Below are 19,916 nucleotides of genomic sequence, written 5' to 3' on the forward strand. Positions count from 1 at the left end.
TCGGGTTCATATATATTACATGTTTAGTGAATTTAAGCGGATATTATAATCAAGTTATGTTATTCCTTTGAATAGCAAAAAATAGTACATAACATTTTAAGCCAGAATAAATCTATTGTCTTGCTATGCTAATGTTTATTGTCCTAAATGATTATATAATTGTGTTATTGTAACAGCGGCTTGGTCTTATGTGATATCTTCGGCTAATATGGAGTTTACCAGGCCTGGAACTCACTAGGCGCGCAAGCAAAAAGTGTGATCTGGTCTTGTTAAATGCAAGAAAGTCACACACATCCAAGTTCACGCGATGATTTTTGCTTCTTTTTGTTCGTTTTAGCATACATGATTACTGTATCCTTTGACAGCGTAGAAAAAGGTACTTGTTACTATACCGAGCAAGCTGTGGGAATGGTCATACGCCTTGTGTAAAACGGAGAAACAAGTACAATTTTTAAGATATTAAAAGGGCGATCTGTGGAAAGTATAACAGACAAAATACTGGTCTGTAAGTAAAGATGAAAGCCCCTGAAGCTAATGAAATATTTTATATAGTTATAGACTTTTCTTCTTAAAATGAATGATCAGAGCTGCGAGGGAATTATTTTTATGTCATGAAAATAGTTTCCGCCAGTAACATTGATCTTAATCCATTAACAGCACTAATATATCACGTTATAAACAAACATTCCATTATCGTAGAGACAACAACAATTACCAACATTTATCACTCTATTTGATGGCAAGTTGTTCCTACAAATTGTTTATGACTATCAGTAATTATTTTTTCTCTACTAGCTAGATGGGTCTACATTGTCAGGTCAGACAGTATACAGACGTTAGTTCTGTCTATGGAAGAATTATTTAGCTACCAATAAAATCGAAATACTAATTACACAATCGTTAACGGTAAAACGAATTATAGAGGTGATGACCACATGCTGCTTTATATTTGTATTTTGTGTTCATTACAGTCACACTCACATTAAGGTGAGACGCACACATCAACAAATTCTCACTTATTCTTATTTTATGTAGTAAATCGTTACTTCTTTCCCAATTTTTCTTTCAATATAGAAAATACTATTTGGTTGTGTTTATCTGACGATTGTTTGTTCGCCATACAAAAAACATGCAATATATCAAGTTCCACCCTTTCTTGCCCCTTTAATTTAGTTACTTCTCTCACATTGAATGACTAATCAAAGGGCAATCACTCAGTGAAGTTTTTCGACCAGTACATAAAGATAATAGACGCATCTCCTCCTGAATTTCAATCAGTGGTTGCTGAGAAATACTCAGACAAAATAAAATGATACTAGATTCTACAGTAAACTAATGTCAAATAAGCATAGGGCAAGAAACAGTGCTATAGTGTACAAATATTGAATAATCAAAGGGCAATAATCCAGTGAAAAATCATCCGACCGGAACATGAGGATAATTTGCGCATAATCTCTAAAGACTGTTTGCGGAATGATGATCTATTTATCTGTGAGGAATTCGAATATATTACCTTTTTATATATGAGCCGTGCCATGAGAAAACCAACATAGTGGGTTTGCGACCAGCATGGATCCAGACCAGCCTGCGCATCCGCGCAGTCTGGTCAGGCTCCATGCTGTTCGCTTTTAAAGCCTATTGGAATTGGAGAAACTGTTAGCGAACAGCATGGATCCTGACCAGACTGCGCGGATGCGCAGGCTGGTCTGGATCCATGCTGGTCGCAAACCCACTATGTTGGTTTTCTCATGGCACGGCTCATATCATGATTGATTAGAATGACCAATTATATATAAATTTATGGCGTATACGTTTCCTCCTGAAGTTACAAACGTAATAACAACCTGTAATGCAACAAATAGGACGGCACTCATTTGGAACTACGTTATTTCTATTCCATTGTAATCAAACCACAGGCCACGTCCACTTGATGTCTCTGCTAATTTACTCTTATCCTTGAACTAATGAGTTTGACTTTTCCTAATGAACGCCATGAAAGCAAGAAATGTAACATTAATGTAACATTTATTACACTGCCACAACATAGGTTTTTGAGATTAGAAATTCCAGAAATAGAAATTCTTCGGACAAAATAAAGCCATCAGTTTCCAATAGCTTATTATGTGTTTCCTTTTTATGAACAGTAAAACACTTGCAATATTGCTGAAATATAAACCTATATTGTTTGAGAAAAGGTTTGTCATTTATTACAGTTAACCTATTCGCTAAGAATCATCAACAAGTTAAAGGTTACAAAAGTGGGAAAATATAAAAGCTTGGTTTGACTGTCAGCTAATAAACACAGCAAGTCATAGTATGATATGTTTGTTATCTATATATGACGTTTAAAGGTGGTCAATCACATTTAAGCAAAAATTAGTGACATTTTTTACTTTTTGTATATTCTGTTAGAGATTTATTTGAGAAACAAAAATACCCATTACTTAAAGTTAGATCCCTGTTAGAAATATATACTTTATTGATTTTCATAAAAATTGTAATTACTCCCCTTTAATATGAAAATATTTAAAATGCTTGGTATTTCTTTTTATTTCCATATAATTCCGAGTTTTACATTTGCATTGGATAGATATACCGAATATTTAACAATCTGAATCAAAAGGTGGGTTTTAAAATGCATGTAGCTTCTGAATTTCATTTTTTTCCATTCTATCTTGGTTGCGCAACCAAGATAGGCAAAGGGAGGTAATAATAATTTTTTTCAAACTTGCATTTCTAATGAATTCAATCTACATATGTAATTGTTAATACAATTATTTTATGAATATAATACAATATATCGGTTAGTTTTACATTTTCTTAGGTAAAGTATGTTTATCACATTTATACTTATGATAAAATAACTCGATCTTGGTTGGGCAACTGCAGTAGGAAAACCAATTATTAAAAATATCTCCAGTGAAAACCTAACTTGTATTAAGCGCTAACTGAACATAAATGAGTGTAAATGATCAGATGTTAAAGTTTAAAACAAATCCGTTACTTAGCCAAAATCTGATTATCCACCTTTAAGAAAACTTTGCCATGTCCAGTTTAGTTGATTATCTATTCTATATGTTGATATAACTTTAACTTCAACACAGAATTAAAAATTACACAGTCAGCTAATTAAGAATTTATTCTTTGGAAACCATTTTTAAACACTTAATCGATAAGAAATATGTCGAGTATATCATTTTAACTCAATACCTAAATTCATTCAACTATAATGTCATAACAATATGTGCCACCATTTGTAATAGGCATAATGCAGAAATGTAATAAAACACAGAACTATGTCAAGAGCTTCCGAAACCGAGGACTTCGAAATATTTGCCCCTCACCACTGTATGTTCGTAACAACACTTAGGGTGTAAAATTCCTTCATGCGAGGAATTCATCAAGGTTGCTATTGCCAAAAAAGGTTGAACTTATTTGAAATTCCCGCCTGGGTTGCGAGTTTATCTTAAATACTGAAGCACGAGTTAACAGTAAAATACTGTGATTAAAAGGGTAAAGGAAATCTTGCATTTAATAAATATTTTTATTCTTTTATTCAGGTCTCCATAAAAAATTAAAAATGCATGAGATGGCTCTTTAGCAAAGCAAACAATGCAGGATATTATGATTGACTGTTTCTCTTAAAATTAGATATGTGCTGAAAATAGTTTTGAGCCGTGCCATGACAAAACCAATACAGTGGGTTTGCGACCAGCATGGATCCAGACCAGCCTGCGCATCCGCGCAGTCTGGTCAGGATCCATGCTGTTTGCTAACAGTTTCTCCAATTCCAATAGGCTTTAAAAGTGAACAGCATGGGTCCTGACCAGACTGCGCGGATCTGGATCCATGCTGGTCGCAACCCACTATGTTGGTTTTCTCATGGCACGGCTCTTTTATTGATTAAAACAGAAAATTATTATCTTATGTTTCATTTAGAAAATTACAGCGTTTTGTATTTCCAATAGGAAATTAAACCGAAGTCTTCAACCCTGCAAACGAACGTCAGAAATAGCGTAACAGCGTACCATTCTTATGTGTATAATGCTTTAAATGATAAGTATCGAATACGCTCGAAGTTGCATATGATTTGCCATGTTTCTTATTAACCTCGACAGCACCTGGGAGCAAACATAACAAAACATGTTTAACACATTAGTCGCTGAATGTATTATTACATCAGGAATTCAGGAAATACGGTTACTTCGGTATTCGCTAATGTTGCAGAAATATTACACTGGTATGACACAATGCTCTAGTAACAGTACGAAGTTAATTACATGAGATCGGGGAGAGGAAAATAATATTTCGTCTTGAAGTATTTAAGATTTTATAAAAGCTTCATTTTCTTTTAAAAAGTAAATTCGCAAATGAGTAACGTACTTGGTTATTTTGTATATTGTAAAATATAGGCGCAAGAAACGATAAATGAAAGTCAAACCTGCTTTGCAAACAATTGTGTTGCAAAAGGACATACTGAGAGACCACTATAACTCTATTAATAGACTGTTTTATTGTAACTTTCGGTGATTATACGTGATATACAGTTTACCCCCACAATTGTCCTAACGACGAAAATAGTTCTATTTCGCCCAGGCGTTTTACTCGTTACTTTTTACTTATAATCGCACATAAACCCTAGAGTAAACATAGCTTTTTCCACGTTGTCTGTCTTACCCTTTTCAAATTAACTTGATACAAGAGCTCATCAAACACGAAATGCTCCCCTTGATGCATTCAGTAATTGCACAAAGAACAGAAATTATATGCTCACTTTAAACAGAAGTTCCACTGTTTTGGTTCAATGTGACCTTGACCTTATATCTATTGACCTCAAAATCAACAGGGATCATCTGCTGTTCGTGATCAACCTCCCTATTAAGTTTCGTGATCATAGGCCCAAGCTTTCTCAAGGTATCGTCCGGAAAGAGTTTAACTGTTCCGGGTCAATGTGACCTTGACCTTTGGTCTACTAACCTCAAAATCTATAGAGGTCATCTGCTGATAAAGAAACAACCTCCCTATCAAGTTTCATGAGCTTCGGCCCAAGCGTTCTCAAGTAATTGTCTGAAAACGGTTTAAATATTCTGGGTTACTGTAACCTTGACCTCTGACCTACTGACCTCAAAATCAGTAAAAATCATCTGCTGGTCATGATAAACCTCTCTACCATCATTCAAGAACCTTGGCCCAAGCGTTCTTAAGTTATCGTCCAGACACTGTTTAACTGTTTCTGGCCAATGTGACCTTGAACTTTGACCTAATGACCTCAAAATTAATAGGGGTCATCTGCTGGTCATGATCAATCTCCTATCAATTTTCCAGATCCTAGGCCCAAGCCTTCTTATCGCTCAGAAACCATTTTACTGTTCCTGGTCACTGTGACCTTGACCTTTGACCTACTGATCTCAAAACTAATAGGGGTCATCTGCTGATGATGACCAACCTCCCTATCGTCTTTCATGATCCTAGGCCCAAGCAATCTTGAGTTATCATCCGAAAACCGTTTACTGTTCCAGGTCACTGTGACCTTGATCTTTGACATACTGACCTCAAAATCAATAGGGGTCATCTGCTGGTCATGACCAACCTCTCTATCGACTTTCGTGATCCTAAGCCCCAAACATTCTTGAGTTATCATCCGGAAACCGTTTAACTGTTCAGGGTCACTGTGACAATGACCTTTGACATACCAATCTCAAAATCAATAGGGGTCATTTGTTGGTCATGACCAATCTCCCCATCAATTTTCATGATCCTAGGCCCAAGCGTTCTTGGGTTATCATCTGGGAACCGTTTAACTGTTCAGGGTCGCTGTGACCTTTACCTTTGACATACCGACCTCAAAATCAATAGGGGTCATTTGCTGGTTATGACCAACCTCCCTATCAACTTTCATGATCCTAGGCCCAAACGTTCTTGAGTTATCATCCGAAACCGTTTAACTGTTCAGGGTTACTGTGACCTTGACCTTTGACATACAGATTTCAAAATTAATAGGGGTCATCTGTTGATGATGATCACCCTTCCTATCAACTTTCATGATCCTAGGCCCCAAGCGTTCTTGAGTTATCATCCGGAAACGGACTGGTCTACATTCCGACCGACCAACCGACATCTGCAATTCTTCCTGTAAAACATTTTTTTTAAATCCCGGTAATTTTAGCCACATTTTTGACAGAGATCTTTAGTAAACGCTTATTTCAAAATTAATGGATAGAGCTTAAGTTTTTTTAATAAACATAAACAAATAAAAGAAAGGCCTTTTTCAACTACTGTCGTTTGCTGATCTGCTTATCGAGAAATGGGAATGTGAAATCCACTATTTTAATGAATGTCATATCGTTCTGTAAATTCATTTTAGCAGCGACAAACAGCCATGTGTATCATAAAATATGATGAAAGTAAAAGTTACTTATTGTCCTAGGTCTTTCGACTATTGTTTAACGCCAATGCTTCAAACAAGGCATATTCAGAATTAAGTCTGTGAGCATTTTTAAGCGTTCCATTGTTGTAGATGTTCCAAAATCACAAGATGTTCCATCGTTTCTGAGTTAATGTAAATTATTATTATTTAACTAACCAAAACTGCTTTCCGAAATTACTATATTAAGATACGTCTACAAGAAATTAATTATCGCAGCGTGACTGTGTAAATATTTAAACACGACATTCTTGGTGACAGATTTTATAAATATGTGTTAAAAAAGTACTTTAAAAGTATATTTCTAGACAAAGGCCTAAATATTACACTTTCCTACAGAACCGAAATCAATCGAAGGGCTACATTCTTATTTCTCAGTCATAACACATAGGCGACTCGTATCAATTCAGCGGATCTGTAAAACAGAGTTCCTCTCAAATGACGTCAGTGCTTGTTTGAAACCAAGTCGTAATGGAATATGATTATATGCTGAATTATCGTTCGCAGATGAACTCTAAATTACCTTTCCTAGGCGGATGAGGTGTAAAATGTCCTATGTATCAATGTTTTACCACTGGCTAGAGATAGAAACAGACGAACTGATGACATATAGTTGCTTTATGCTTGTCAATGTATCGTCATGACAGATGCTGAATGTTACAGTAATCCAATTATCCACAAGGCAATTGATCAATGAAGTGTTCAGTGTAACTGGTGTACTTGTTCAATAAGTACCTGCGTATGCTACTTGCTCCGTATACAATTACAGATGTAAAGAAGTACAAGTGCATAAGTTAAGTGAATAGTCTGGTGGCAAATTTAATTAAAACAATGCAGGAACAACTGTGTACAATTGATCGCAGTCTACCATAACGGATATGCTGTCAGGACTCCTTATAAAAAATTAGATCTTCACGTGAAATATTGAAGAGGACATCAATTGAACCAGAATATGATCATTAAAATGTTTCTGCAAACAATAAAGTAATCTATAAGCATGTTATGTCTTTGATGCGCTCTGACTACTAGCAATAATACGGAATACTGACCGGGACAGACATATTTTACGGAAAGTTCAGGATTTAGGAATTTTTGTTAGAATTATTTTCGTTTTCTATCAAGGCATACTTTGCTCAATAGTTGCTGTATATACTGCGAGGAATACCTCTGTTACCTATTTGTGTCTACAAAATTTAATTTTAGAGCTATTTAGCTGACCTGGCATGTCAGGACACAGTAAAACCATTATTTAAAATTTCGTAATAACATAAATATAGAAGTTCAGGAAACGAATATAAATTATCAGTTACAAAAAATATTACATCATACGCATTTCGCAGTTTAACTAAAATGTCTTAACATTTTCCTTCTCTACTGCGTTCTATATATCGACAGTACCAGGCAATAGTATATAAAATTAGAACACATCTTTACAGGAGAAATTGTAAAACAGTTTCATCGTCTCCCATTATTTTATGAGTTAAAAACGTTTACAGATTAAAACAAATGATAACTTAGGGCTTTTAGAGCCCTACATTTCCTAAAACAATTTGTTACAATATACATTTGAAAAAAGTATTTCTGAAAAGGCAAAAATAGTGGCTTCCAGTTAAAAATGTATTGTCATTGAGTGATACGTTTTCTTGTCGACACGTGTCTAATTTCCTGAAGAATTCGTTCTAAGAGTTACATTGTGTTAATAAGACAATGCTCGAAAAGACAAATGACGTCGACGTTACCAAAATGGCAAGAACTTTTGACCGAATGTATGACCTATCTCTGCTATGTCGTACATTGTGCCTTCCACAGGCACGCCACGGAAATGGGTAAGCATAATTAATTTACAGATAAAATTCAAGCGACTAGATCTGTTTTTGCGTCTCTGCGGAATATACTCTAGAGTCTTAATCACCACACATACAGAATCTGTTTCTACGTCTCTGCGGAATATACTCTAGAGCCTTGGTCACCACACATACAGAATCTGTTTCTACGTCTCTGCGGAATATACTCTAGAGCCTTGGTCACCACACATACAGAATCTGTTTCTACGTCTCTGTGGAATATACTCTAGAGTCTTGGTCACCACACATACAGAATCTGTTTCTACGTCTCTGCGGAATATACTCTAGAGCCTTGGTCACCACACATACAGAATCTGTTTCTACGTCTCTGCGGAATATACTCTAGAGCCTTGGTCACCACACATACAGAATCTGTTTCTACGTCTCTGCGGAATATACTCTAGAGCCTTGGTCACCACACATACAGAATCTGTTTCTACGTCTCTGCGGAATATACTCTAGAGCCTTGGTCACCACACATACAGAATCTGTTTCTACGTCTCTGTGGAATATACTCTAGAGCCTTGGTCACCACACATACAGAATCTGTTTCTACGTCTCTGCGGAATATACTCTAGAGCCTTGGTCACCACACATACAGAATCTGTTTCTACGTCTCTGCGGAATATACTCTAGAGCCTTGGTCACCACACATACAGAATGCAAAGTTGCTATTGAAAACTATGTGATATCAACTCATTTGTAATGTGTTTATGTTCGAGTGCTGCCGCTTTGTGGTAGTACCAGATGTCTGTGATGTCATTTGTGTATCATATCAGTACTTGGTTTTAGTACACTATATATTGTAAAATCTTTAGTCTTTTATTTAGTCTTTCATAAAGTTAGAGTAAATATTTATTGATCTACTCAAGTTTCAGTATCTCTCTACAATTGAATGGAACAAAAATCCATTGCCCTTCCAGTGTTAAAACGTTAAGATGAAGTATTAACCTTTACAAGTTTTATTTCATAAAATCTTCAAAGATATTTATTGTTTCATCATATTAAGAAAGTATAGAGGCATACACACCCTAGAAAGGCTTTCTAAATCTCATAAAAGATAACACCAAACAAATCGTATATAGAACGACAGAGATCATCGATGGAAATAACATACCTTACCATTCAGCACTTTCTGACCAAGGCTTAGGTGTAGTTTCCACTGTTTCTATTTTACAGCCAGGCGTGAAACACTGCACCCATTTATGTACTATTCCTTTCTGAGAGAACAGTTTCAACGTTTTTAAATGAATTGCATGCACATAGGACAGTTTACTCACGGAGGGAACATATGTAAAACGGAGTAAAACTTTTATTTATTTAGAGATATAAAAGACATTTCCAAAATTTATAGACTTAAATACTAATTATAGCAAAAGAGGAAACAAATATCTAAAGATTTTAACGAATAAAATTTCATAAAATGTTGTATTCCGCCTTAAGCTGGTGCCGATAAGCGTGAGTGGGTGAGTCGGTGATAAGGGGCGTGATGGGTGTTGCACTATGCATTAGTTCCCATGAAAAGACTTTTACCTATGGATATTAATATCTTTGGTATTAATTTGATTGGCATCCTATGTCTTGCATAGTTAACTGTTAATCGGTGCCATGTTCTATGACCATGTTATGGACTTGATGCCAATAGAAATCTTATCTAGATATGTTTCTATCAATCACCAAGTAGAAACAAACTAACGTTCATTAAGAATACCTCTGTGCCTCGATATAGATAATATAGATTGACAATCCGAGAAGTAGACTGTCAAACATTGTAGCATATTAATAGAACTGATACTCATTTATGTAATTGATTACGCGAATCAATGCCATTACCAATAGCTGCTACAGCGGAGTTTAGTTGATTTGAGAAAGTTAAATATGTTTCCCAAGAATTTATTCACATTTTACGACAAAGTAAAATGTGTGTCACGTTTAAGTCTCAAAACTAACAGTTATTTACATTTTACAGTTCAGACTGGAAAATAAAACGTATGGTTTAAGGAACATTATATGTCAGCTGAAAAATCTTATGAAAGCGAAACATGTTTTGTTAAGACAGTGTTGGTTGGTTTTTTGATTTTCCATAATCATACCCGAAAAGAATAAAGGACATAATCGAACAAAGTGTATATAAGCCATTAGATATGTAATACTTTGCAGTGAAGGGGATTGTAGAATACACCTCTTGACATATATTTATAAAATGATCTATAAACTTGAGCATATTTTAATTTGTATATATAATTTCATGTGATATAATTGTATTAATATTTGTATACTAGGTGACTTATAGGCCCATTGGGCCGAGTGTTGTGCTTGCTTGCTTGCTTGCTTACTTACTTATGAATTTTAAGAGTGGATAAAGAGAAAACTTTGGGGACAACTAAATATTTGATACCTGTAGGAATGCAATAAGCTAACAATGGTCTTATTTGAAGGAATCGTTAATGAGTTAGACGTATTTGATTAAGACAGGTATACAATAAATTATGTCTTTGCAATTCATCATTATATAGAGGTATATGATAATTTACGATGAATTAGCAATTCTAGGTAAATGAAGCAATTATGAAGGAAATCTGAAAATTGCTTATTTGATATACTTAAAAAAGACAGTATATATCGAAGTGGATTATCTTTAGTGCTGGATGTTTAAGTACAGTAAAGATATGTAGCCTAACTTACAGAAAGTACGGCATAAGATAATGCCATTTGAAGATCCTATCAATCAAAATAGTCAGATACAAACATTCACTGGCGTTCTTTTCCAAATTAAACAAAAGCTGTCCGCGAATAAATATACATCGATAGAAAGATAGAATTTATGGAAGATGCTTTGATCTCATCTCTCATAGTTATGACTCTCTGTCTCAAGCAAGTCAATAAAAGCCGTAAGTATCTGAAATTATAGTTAATACCGCAATAAGTATTAAATATTTCTCTAATAAGCAGCTTTTCTGGTGTTCATATATCATTGTATTGTTTTATTATTATGTCATGTAATGTAATAGAGAAATGAGAACTAAATTTATGACAATGACCTCTTACAAACTCTATGCTCTCAAAGAACAAAATTAATAATCCTCCTCAGTACTGAAATCAATGCACATTTATCTGCTGAACATTAATTAAACAATATCATAAAATATGAATTTGCTGGTCTTTATTCCAATACAAACCTCGAGATTAATACAAAATCATCAAAATTTCAATGGGGAATCTGGAGTGTATTGATAACCTTCGATTCCGACCAAACTTATCATTTCATTTTATTTATTTATTTTATTTATTTATTCATTTTTTTTTTTTTTTATTTTTTTTATTTTATTTTTATTTTTTTTTATTTTTTTTGATGTTGAGATTTGTATTTTGAAGAATTAGTCTTTTGAACGTGCCTTTACCTCGAATACTCCTACTTTCTTTGTAAGATAAGATAAATGTGTAATGAGAAACTGCCATCCATGAATTGACAAAGGAGAGGTGGGGTAATTCTTGGAGTATATACCGAGTGTGAACAGCCAGATTCCAAAGGAATACGTTCTCAAAAATAATGTTAATTTATCGTCTGTAAATATATACAATAGTTATTAAATGAGACTACTTCTCAAAGCAAACACTATTATCTAGCTGTGGTAAGCCTAAGGCAACTGAAAGCTAGTTGAGTAAGCATTGGCATGAACAATCAAATGAGCGTTGTACATTGGTTAACATAGCTGTCCTCGGCGTTTGTATATACCTAATATTTTCTTTTACTTTTTCATTTAGTAAATCTGATGAGGTTAGAGCAACAACTTATGATAATAATTAATAACTTTCCGCAATAACCAACAGCTTACGATATTAATTAACAATATGTTTCATAATATTTCGCTTATAATGAATACATGATGGTATCGTTCACAAATATTGATGGCTGATATATGCAAGATATGTGTTTGTGTCAGTATAGCCACTGAATGAATGGCATGCTAATTTAAGAGAGAAATGTATTAAACAAACTTATTTTCTCTTCATTTAAGTTTTTTAACAACTGAACCAAAATTTTATTTGACAAATTTCACTGTCATATTCTAAGCTCTGTTTTTTTTAATAATAAAGAAACGTCATTATATTAATTTAGGTAGAAATGATTAAACTTTTCTAATGAATAATATGAAATTAGTGACTCATGCATTTAAGCATAAATATGTGAAGTGTGTTTTAGATAACATGTACATGCATTATATTTTGCCATATTCCTTGTAATTAATAAAGCATAACAATGTAAATGCTTTGCAATCCTGAACTGTTGTAAGAGAAGGAAATACGATTTTGAAAATTAACTGACGATATGTCTGGATCAATCAATAAGTACGTTTTAGGCTCTGTGCAGGATAAAATGATTGCTAATAATCTCCAGAAATTGCAATTTATCAACTGTAACACGTCATCATCCATACAAATCTGTTTATTCTACTATTCAAACCAAGAAGAAAACGATCCAGTATATTTTTACGCTGCTAAGATGATATCTTGGGTAAGGCATATATTGAGTAGAAAAAGCTTCAAATAATATTATACTCGTATACAGAAAAGCCTTCTATAAATGTCACTGCAAGTGTTAAGTGCTTTACAAATACAGACATCGAATACTGTGTGGAAGGATTTTTGTCGTAGAGTGATAAAAATAGCAGATTTTAGAAAAGGTGTGGCTGAAAGTGTGAATACTGGTAGACTAGTGGTCTCCATTGTTCTGTGTCAAATTGTTCTTATATAAACGTTAGTTGTCAGCGATTATTTGTATATTAAAGTCTTCAAAATAGGTAACAGATTAGCGAAACTTATGAAATAAGATAATGATGTTTGCTTGTGTATGATTTATTTATTCATACAGAAAAAATGAGCTAAGAACTGATAAAGTAATGATAAACAATTCAAGTGATTTGGGTTGCAGAGATAACAAGCTATGTAACTGAGACATACAAAGAAGCACCAATATCACAAACAAGACGAAATAGTAATATAGATTATTTTCTATTTTTGATATTGTACTATTTTAAAAAAAATTCAAAATGTATGTAGAAAAAGATACTGAATCAGTCTGTGACAAGTTAAATTTAATCTAAGTTGTTGAAAAAGTTTTGACATTTAAATTTGATTTAATCTTATTTTATTGCTTTTTAAAACATGTAATATAAATAGTACACAATAGAATAAATATGGAAACAGGAACATGTATTTTTTAAAGCAAATGGGTCGGACCACAAGTTTTACCAACATTAATAAAGGTCCTTCCCTAACAAAGTTTAGTAACAAAATGTTCAGTTCATAGTTCGTAATTTATGTGTAATTATTAAACCAAATGACATTTAAATCTTTTGAGTCTCTCAAGAATCTGGTATGTACATTTAATTAACACGTTCAGTTCTGGTAAAGCGAAATCACTGCATTGATTATCGAACTAGAATAATTTGTAATCTTTATGCTATAAAGGCATATTGTTTTTCAATGGTTTCTTTACATTTCAAAACTAAAAATGCAAATTATATTGTCTAACAACATACCAATTTATTTCTAATAAGTACACATTTACAAATAGAAATCGATTACAACCTCGTGGATAAGAAAATAACTCAATTCTAAACAATGTACTTGTCTACATGTCTACATGCTTTATAATTTCCCTATCGTCACAAAAGACGAACATGCCTGTCGAGTCTATTTGATTTTATTTTCGTTTTTAATCAACATTTTTGCGATCAACTACCATGAGACAGAACAAGATCTTACAAATTTAAAATATAAAGGAATAAAAAATATAAGAGCAACACAGACCATTTTAAAATGCCATATTACAAAGTTCCGAATATTTTTACTTAATTGGTTCTTTTTAGATATGATTTGACACAACAGCTCTGTTCCAACAGCTTTATGCCTTATGTGCAGACGTTGACAATATATTCATTCATTGGTCTGTATAAAGCAGTCACCGAATTATTGCTGAATCTACGCAGGAAGAATCTAAATTTGATTTCCATACATCAAAGCCGACAGCAAAAGATAAAACCTGTTTGAGTCTTTGAACTTCTGTAATCTTTGACAATTTTGATGAAACATCAATCCCAGAAGAATAAAAGAATTTTAAAGAGCTCTGACATTTTATTATTTGACTGAACAATAACTAAGTCTCATTACACAAAATAAGAAACTCATATCTGCAACGTTCATCTTAAAATTAGAACGTGTATGAAAGTTCTCGCGAAAGAAGAAATAATAGAAGAGAACGAAAAAGACAGAAAGTGATTCGAAAATTAGTCAAGATAAATTGAAAAGAAATTGAAATCAATTTATCAAACCAAACATGTATTAATTGCCTCAGATCGCGCAATTCCGCCTTTTGATGGCAATTCTGTGACAACTTGGTCTGGAAAATAGAGAAATATCAGAAGATCAGATCAGGTACAGATTCATATAGAAACATAAAAAGGCTACCACAGTCCGACGAAAGAGATAATTATATTAGAAACAAAGCTAAAACGTGCATTCTGAGTGCTTGAAAAAATTGACAATCCTCAAAGATTTCCTTGTTTCTATACATCTAACACGTTATGTCGTCATCTGACAAACTATAGAACTGTGTCCCTTTATAAAGAATGAGTAGTGAGGCATACGTTGTGCAAGAAGAAAACTCTACTGTGAAGTTTAGGTAAAGATTTTCTATATAACACTTATCTGAAAGCACTAAAAAGATTTATGTATTCTAAAACAACTATTTCATGTACGTGTTGCTCCAAAAGACCATTGGTTGAATAGTAACAGACTTAATGGTGGTTGGCAAGCCTTTTTGGAACACATATTGACTTGATCTACGCTTTAAGAACTCCATTATCCTAACGAAACGATTTTATCAATGCATTCAATCTTCACGAAAATTGCCCATAAATGGGATACAGAGCATCTAATGTATATGTAAATATGTCCAACACAATGGAAGCATATTATGACTAAATAAATATGTTGTTCTCTCTAAAGACATGAAAAGACGCTGCTTCAGTTCCTGAAAAGCAAGGGACAAAACAAGTCAAATATCTTGTGTCTGAATAGACAGTTGACGTCAAAAATATAAGCAGTTTTAAATTATGAGAGACTTTTGAATATAAAGCAATGCCTCGTTTTATTACTGAACAAACATGTCATAAGTCAAGCACTTGGTCTTTTATTGAAACAAAACAAATAAAGACAATTTTGTATATCAATGAGTACACTGGCACATACATTCTAATGTATATTTTAAAGTCACTAAGTAGTCTCTACAGTACAGCATCACTTCTTTGATGTAATTTGTGATCACTTTTAAAACGATGTCAGAAGCTGGATCAAGACCTAAAACCAAACAAGCTTCACTACTATTATTTATAAAATATAATATAATAAGTATTTACCAAAACAAGATTTATTGATGTAAATCTGAAATATTCGGTCTAACTTAAAGCGATATTTTTCCAGATGTCATTAAAACTGACTCTCAGTTGATAAATATATAAAGAACAAACACAACGGTATTGTACAGTTAAGTGCAGTCATTTGAACTGGGAAGACACCATTGAAATGAAAAAAACAAAACATTTGAATGACTGAATAAATATGAATAAAATTTATGAATCGCATAATTCATATACAGTGAGATTCGGTGGATCAAGCTAGGAAGTTACGGTGTAACTTAAAATTAACACATCACATGCTAATAGAATATCTGAAGAACGTAGTGCAGTTAGAGATCCCACCCTTATATATTTCCACTGCCGGGTCTAGATGGACGTAAAATCTAATTTCTACTAGTTCGTTATTCATTTTTCCCATCTCTTGTTAATATACAATTACTTTGTTTCTTAAAATACAAAATAACGATACATCAACACTGTATTACATGAATTTCAATGTTTAACGAACAAAACAGATGTTAATTGCGAGTAACTGCTTATAAGGTTTATATTTTCTGTCTAAATATGCACAAATTGTTCTGTCTATTGAAAGGAAATTCCTGAATAAATACTTATCCATTTTCAAATTTAAATGCTAATAATAGTGATTTATCATGACAAGAATAAATATACAGATAGCATCTGGCATAATTTCTCATTCACATATAATTACTGTTAAGACTGCCTGTCGTTATCACATGATATGTTTACACTATTGAGTACATGTAAGATACTGAAAGATAATTTGATTGAAAGATAACAGAACTCATGTTTGGATAAATCACTCTATCAATAAATAACCGATTAATGTAAATAAATAGAATGGTAGAAGATGTGTTCTGATATTTATATATGCATGTAACTATGTTGATCAGTATGAGATACGATAAGAATTCATTGATAAAGTTACTTACATCAAACAATGCTTAGTCTAATTTTCTGTATAAATACAGACGTGGTATTTATAGTATTGCATTCCCCTTTCCTTCGAGGGGGATATATCAAAATATTAATATATCATGGACAAGATACATTTACACATCTGTTGAAAAAGACGTTAAACCCGAACACACACACATTTACACATCACGAGCAATAATCTTAAATCTCACTTTTTTACGGGTAATTTTGGGAAAACTGTTTCCTTTTATACCAGATTATGCATGATACATTTCCTTCGAACACTTTCAGGTAGGCTTAAGAGTATCAAGAAAAGTTTGCAAGAGACATCTTTTACTCAATATCGGTTCCCTATAGGTCTGCAACATTTTATATGACACTATATGCTTTACTTTCTACATTCACACTGCGCCATTACATTGTATTTGGCACTTCATTATACAATATCCATACATACCTTTCCGAAAATAAAAACGAAATTTGATTTAAACATAACAAATAAATTAAGAAAAACTTCATTACATCAAAACACATAGTAGTTATTCCATAAATAGAATACATAAGAAACTCCTTTAGAAGCAATGAACGTAACAAAGGCAAATAATATCAGCATCAATTTAATCGAATCTGCTTATGAGTGGTAATTGGAAGTGAAACACCAAAATTCTCTAAAACCGACTTAAGCGGAATTCTCTTACACAAATTATATAATGTACCAAATTATCCAAAAGATCCAGAAAATATGACAACGCCGAGTCCGAGAACTGAGAGACATTTTACGACTCCCACATGTCACTTAGAAGCCATTGCTGTTGTGATAGCTATATCAATTACAGTTGATAAGGAGGGCTATTTTAGTTGAATATTTGACACTTAAATGACATGACGAGTGTCAACAATGTAGTTAATATTCTCTCAGGAAAATTGTAGGATATCAGGCGTTCTCAGTTGTTTATTTTGGTATATATACCAAGAAAAAGAGCAATTCAAAATGCATTTATGATGTTTATCTGCGATCTTGAGAAAAATTGTAAACCCATCAAAAATCCCAGACATAGAAATAGCTATAGTAAATCTGACCCACATATATGACCTAGGAAATGTAAACTGCTGTACAAATACAAACAAATTTAAAGTGTAGAACAAAGGCCATAAAATGAGCAATACATTTACCAATAAAAAAATCGGAAACGTTGAAGTTTAACAGGCTCATTTTACTCGAGTCTGTCGATCAAAACTAATGAAATGTGTAACATGTATCACGTCCCGTAGTAAAACCTTAAAATAAAATTCAGGAATAAAAAACAGGCATAATCACAAGTAAGTTCACCATTACTTGCAGAAACTACATACGTAAAGACTGCGTTTGTTATAGCTAATCAAGTTTGTAAGAAAATTCATCGGAGAACAGAATCTTATTTGATATAAAAATATTATCTGAAAGTTTGTTTACATGCGGTAATGTAATTTGTTATAATCCCTGCGAGGAACTGAAAGGAATTAAAGTTTCTTTTTATGTATTGCTCGACAATGTAAAGATATCAATGTATCTAGCATTTGAATGTTTATTTTAAAGGTCCATTACTAAGGGAAAGTGAGTTGGCAATTTTTTTCATAGCCAGTGCATAGACTTCTGCAAGACACTAAATAATGAAGATTGGCAGGTCAAAATTTACAGAAGGTCTTTGGAACTCAAAGAAATGTATGTGTATTATGTTGAAATTTCAATGAATCGACAGAATGACCCCCCAGGTCTTTTTAACTTTCTTCATACTTCATAGAAAAATAATTGTACATATACTGCGATTTATTTCGAATTTCTACATACCAACTTTCATTTTCCAATAAAATGAAGTAGTTTCTGTGCTTTTTAAAAGAAATTAAAATGTTCACTTTCATTAGTATTGGACCTTTAAAAACAAAGTAAACGGTCATCGTATGAAATCCTAAACGAAACCCTAGGTGCCTAACTTCAAATGCCGATTAACAATCCTGTGAAACTTGAAGACTTGAAGAGTTCAGACAGACGAACGAACGGACACGTCCCCCGGCTATTTGTGTTTTTGTCTTACTGCGCAAATGTGCTTAAATGATATGGCTCACACGTATTTGTTTGTATGTGTCCGATTAAGCTTGTACATGATATTATTCCTTATTTCACAAAGTATCTAAGGTATCAAAAGTTAGAACTTTACAGGTTTCACACAATTCCTTGCTGCAAGTATAATATATAGTTGTAAAATACATACGTTTACATGTAGGAAGCTGCCTAATTACATTTTTTGGCCAAAGTTTAGCAGATGCTTTTAATGGAGCATGTAGGTATACATACAAGAATGAAATCTACAAACAGTGCTAACACACCAAAACTTTGTCAGTCATTTCGTTAAATGGTGAAGTAAACCAAATAAAAGTAGCCATAATGTTATTACAGTTACAATAAGAAATAAGAAGAAATACGTTCTTGCAGAAAGCATACCTATCGTTTGATCAAAAGCTAAATGATACATTCCGGTCAGAAATAAGGCAATGTCATTTAAATAAATACGACTGAACTCTGAGCAGCAAGTAATTCATTTGCAAAGATATCTACTAAGAAGATGAACGATGACTCGAAACTCAGTTTTTATTTCGCTCTACATTCGGCTCAGGTAAACCATAAGTATTTATTAAGGCATATTTCTTAAACAACTAATTAATAAGCAGTAACTGCGCATTGCATGTCGGTTACTTTTTCTGGAAATGGTATTTCTGGTGGTTACATGACATTGCTTAAAATTACATTCAGGCGTGAACCGAATTCCAAACTAACGATTATAATAAAAAGCTGTTTGTAATGAACGAAATAACAATCTTATTACCTGTAAACTGTACACTTAATTTGTTATGGGGATGTAGTATTTATTAATATATGTAACCATAGTTTACATTTTTCAAGTTTATATCCGAATTTACTAATTCATGTACTAGTACACCTGAAACAGCTTAATTTTGCAAATACAATGTACACTGTACCAAACTTCCATATGCTTAATTCGGAAATATAATCAGCTTTCATAAAATACTTGCTGCACCTGAACAAAATGATATTCTGCTTCTGCCTAAATGTTTTAGTGAAAATCACTTTGGTCAGGTCCTTAAACTTGGATATTCTTCTCATTAGACATTCAGTAACTGTTTGCTGGTATAAACAACGAAAATATGCAAGCTAACAATGTGTAACTAAATGATTTTGAAACAACATTGTAACACTCATTACCAACGAGTAAAATAACTGGTATTGTTTCT

The 19,916-nt window shown here is 33.1% G+C and overlaps 1 protein-coding gene across 6 annotated transcripts in view; it reads right to left on the reverse strand.

Moving 5' to 3' along the window:
- Positions 1–19,916, reverse strand: part of LOC123524188 (muscarinic acetylcholine receptor M1-like) — a 126,669-nt gene that overhangs the window by 8,709 nt on the left and 98,044 nt on the right. The gene's annotated exons all lie outside the window — the stretch shown is intronic.

The sequence above is a fragment of the Mercenaria mercenaria genome, chromosome 1 (assembly GCF_021730395.1).
Source record: "Mercenaria mercenaria strain notata chromosome 1, MADL_Memer_1, whole genome shotgun sequence".
Classification (NCBI taxonomy): domain Eukaryota; kingdom Metazoa; phylum Mollusca; class Bivalvia; order Venerida; family Veneridae; genus Mercenaria; species Mercenaria mercenaria.